Source organism: Myxine glutinosa, chromosome 7, assembly GCF_964187855.1.
Source record: "Myxine glutinosa chromosome 7, kmMyxGlut1.1, whole genome shotgun sequence".
NCBI classification, from domain to species: Eukaryota; Metazoa; Chordata; class Myxini; order Myxiniformes; family Myxinidae; genus Myxine; species Myxine glutinosa.
Window position 1 is genome coordinate 137,199,699 of NC_136267.1, and position 4,301 is coordinate 137,203,999.

The 4,301-nt window shown below is 33.2% G+C and overlaps 1 long non-coding RNA gene across 2 annotated transcripts; it reads left to right on the top strand.

Annotated features, from left to right (window-relative positions):
- Positions 1-635: 635 nt before the first annotated feature.
- Positions 636-1,656, top strand: LOC137430637 (uncharacterized). 2 transcript variants are annotated; one of them, XR_010985135.2, is made up of 4 exons: positions 636-686; positions 816-1,065; positions 1,164-1,343; positions 1,443-1,656. It is a non-coding gene; the product is annotated as an uncharacterized LOC137430637 (long non-coding RNA). The 2 variants fall into 2 exon arrangements; XR_010985134.2 differs by having other exon boundaries at positions 816-1,343.
- Positions 1,657-4,301: the final 2,645 nt, after the last annotated feature.

The window sequence follows — 4,301 nt, forward strand, 5'->3', positions numbered from 1 at the left end:
TACATGTTAATTTTCCTCTCACCCTCATCTCCCCAAAACACCTCTATTTCTCCCACCCTGTTCTTTACGAACCTTTTGTCTATAGCACCTATCCTTAATGTTGGTCATTAGACCACTCAAACACTACAAATATTTGTTTCCCCTTATGAACCTGTGATCCTTCTTCTACATATCATCTGGCGGAGCATCTTTGACCCACTGAAACAATGATCCTACAAATATTTGTTTATGCGTAGGAAAGAATTTAATTCTCCTCCAACTCTCTTCACCGTCTAATACATTAACAAAAAAAGATGTTTGAGTTTGTATCAAGATATTTTAACTGAGCTAAGATAAAATGGTAAACCTCCCTCAATGTTCTTACACACCATTTTTTCATTATATACAGAGACTCAACGAACATGAATGTTTTACCTGAGAAACCAGTTTTACTCTTCTCTTGCCTGAAGCAAAAATATTATGTCTTAGTCAAGTGATATTTTTTAACATTAAATCCCATAAAGAATGTTAATTCCCTTCCTTGAATGGACACACCCGGAATTTTCAAGAAACTCATTGCCTCCATGATGTCATTAAATTTCCCCATTCCAGCTATATTAACTGAACCTCACTTGAGGTGGTTTCATTCGAAAAATGTTTTCCAACGTTGAGGATGACATCGAGTCTGAAGCTTTATCGCAAGACAGGTAAGTTTTTTTTTGTTTTAACGATTAATTATTCATTGTTTTATATGATTATACGTGATTAACGTGATTAACAATTATTGTTTTTTAACAGCCTCTCAATAATTATTGTTTTTTTTCTTTTTTTAACAGCCTCTCTTTATCAAAGTTGGTGGTTCATGTTGAAAATGAAGCCAATAATTATCACCAACAAAGGGAGAATCTGAATGAAACCCTTACAGAATTAACTGAAGTTTGGAGGCATAATAAGATGGCTGGGTGTTTGGACAGCCTCTCGCACCCTTTAATATTTCCCAAAGCTGTCTCAACAACAGAACAAATGACTGGCAACGAATTTCACAACCTTGAAGTTCTGAGGAGTGCTAATTCATTCCCTACCCATGTGAGTTTAAAATTTCCATCTTGATAAACTCTATTTCTCTGTTAGATTCAACTTTACTTATTACAAATTTTACAGTTTCTCGCTTTGTTTTCCAACAGAACATTACTTCAATAGCTGAGATGATAGTTGAGATCGATGATCACAACCACGACCACGACCACGATCACAACTCTGATTGGGGTTATTTTGAGATCCTAAAGAGTGGTTATTTACTTCCAACCTGTGATACCCTAAATTTTCATCTCGACAGCATTGACACCAAGCTCGATTTTTTAGAGGTATGCGTGGGTGTGCGATTCATAATACTCATAATATTCGTTATTTTAAATAGTTGAGGTATATAACATATTTTTCTCCTTGCCCCTTGTATTTAATAGAAAGAGATTCAAAACCTGAAGACATCTGCTGAACCAACCTTTGACTTGTGCTGGGAAGAAATTGATGACTTGTGCTGGGGAGAAGTTGAATGTATACCTCAAGAAAAATGTTTTGTTAATATAAAGATTTTGTTTTCAATATTATATGAATATATTTGCTTTGTATACAACTATTTAATAACTAATTACAAAAAGAGAATAAAGGAAAATGGACGGGAAGGTGCGTCCCCCTCCCTTGACCCCCCCTCATCCCATCCCTCCCCTCCCCTTGTTTGTGTGGGGAAGGTGGGGGTGGGATGAGGGGGGATCAAGGGTGGGGGACGCACTGGGGGTGGGGGATGATGGGTGTGGTCTGTGTGGGTGGGGTCTGTGTGGGCGTGGTCTGTGTGGGCGTGGTCTGTGTGGGCGTGGCTTATGATTTTTGTTTATTTAATTTTTTTTTATTACCACTAATTAAATTAGCTAATCTGGGTGGGGTGAATAGAAATGTTGTTTAATGAATTATTAGCTTTGTTTTTTGTAATTCTTGTGAATAAGATGCCCCTAATATTTCTTCCCCATTCATATCATATAATTTGTAAGTCCAAGGGACTGTATCCTTTACATTAACAATTTTAAATAATTCACGAGTCCATTTCTTTGTATAACCTTTCTCAAAATGACTTTTCCATCTGTATATTCTTACAATATCACCAACTTTGAACTTGGGTTTTCTCAAATTAATCTCCTTTTCATATTCTAATTTTGTAAATGATTCTGACGGTTTTGATTTTGTTGATGAATGAACAGTATTATTGTAATTATCTACAATATCCTGAATTAAATACACCCACTGTTGAGAACTGGGTTGTGTGAATTTTTTATATAATTTCTCTTTCAAAGTACGATTAAAACGCTCAACAACAACTGCCTTTCCTTCATTAAAGGTGCTGTATAATTTAATACCCTCCCCCTTAAGAAATTTCATAAATATTTTGTTATAGAACTCTGTTCCCTCATCGGTCCACAGTTTCTTTGGTTTTCTTTTATCCCTATCAAATATTAGCTTAAATGCTAACATAAGAGTATTACCCCTTTTTTTTTTCAAAGGAACAACCCAGGCAAATCGACTCCTCAAATCAATAACGGTTAAAGCATCCCGATATCCCTTATCATTATTTAGTTCGATTAAATCAGCGGACCATATGTGGTCGGTGTATTTAGAATAAACTTTCCTTCTTTTAAACTTTGTTATTATAGGTTTATGTAATTCATTAGCCAAAAGCTCATCAGTCTTGATGACATCATTAGAGCTTAATAGTTTTTTGAAGGTGAATAACCAAGACCAAGTTTCAATTTAGCACTTATCATTTTTTTCACAATAAACCTATCAACTTTCTCTCTCAACGTAGGATTTCGTATCAAAGACAAATTATACAACATTTCTCTGTCTGTTTCATGTTTTTCATCCAATGTAGTGGTATTCCCATAAGCAATATCATGATTCATACACACTTCATCAACCCTATTTATAGGTTTCGACCAAGGTTTAGGATTGTCAGCCTCATCTAATCTTTTATCCAAGTTTGTTCCCGGACCACAGAAAGAATACCCTGGAAGGTGTAGTTCCCCAGGAATTCCAGTTGTTGTAAATTTACTTCCTGACAGAAACTTTTGTATGTCTCCTCCACTTTTAGGAGAGATGAATTGGCACTTTTTTGAGCCACACAATTGACATATTCCTTTTTGATAAACTCTATTATTTTTAGCTTTAACATAAGATATATTTTTCATATTAGTTTTCTTTTTACACTTGAGACAATAACTCATATTTATTTATGAGAAATATTAACAGACTTACATGAAAAAAATATTTATTTTGATTTTTCTATTACTGTTTGTAATATAACCTTTAATATCATAAATACTTTAAGAATAGTTTTAAGATTTTCTTCCTCCATTTATTTAGGATTAAAATCAACAGTGAAATTTATATCTATATCTTTCCCTTTCCTTATAGCTACTACCTTTTCAAAATTCTCCTTACCCAACTTGTCTAATTTTAAAGTTTTTTCTTCTTCACTCAAAACACTCATCTTAATCTTAATATCTAACCTTGAAAATTCTTCATCTAATTTTCTCAATTTTTCTTTTACTTCCATTTCATTTAACACCTTATCAACCATAAGAGTTATATCTACATATATTCCTTTCCTTATAGCTACTACCTTTTCAAAATATTCTTCACCCAGCTTGTTTAATTTTAAAGTTTTCTCTTCTTCACTCAAAACACTCGTCTTAATCATTAAATCTACCCTTGAAAACTCTTTATTTATTTTCTCTAACCCTTCATTAATTTCTTCTTCATTTAATATTTTAACGTGTTCTTTTTCATCAACATCCCTTTTCTCTCTTTCCTCCTTCTCTTCTTCAACTCCTTCCTCATCCCTTGCTACCCTTGAGTTTGAGCCCCAAAGAATATTATACATATACTCATCTGGATTTTGAGATATTCTTGTATCTATAATTATTTTTCTCATAATAGGATACCAATAAGATTTGTTGACGATTTCTAAAAGAGTTTTATATTTCATAACTTTGAGAAGTTCATTTTTATTTAATATTTTTAACATGTCTCTATTTGTGGGTTTAACAATATCAGTATAAGGCCAGTTTTTAATGACAAAATTTCCATGTATATGCTCCACATCATAAGGTATATAATACCGAGCACCCTTTTCTTGTAGGTATCCCTGAATACAAAAATTATAATTCTCTTGTAGTATTTTTCCTGCCATTTATGTATCAGAAATATATGTGAGATTAATATTACTAGGGCATGCCCGTACTATATATATATCTAAAATTATATCCCCCCCC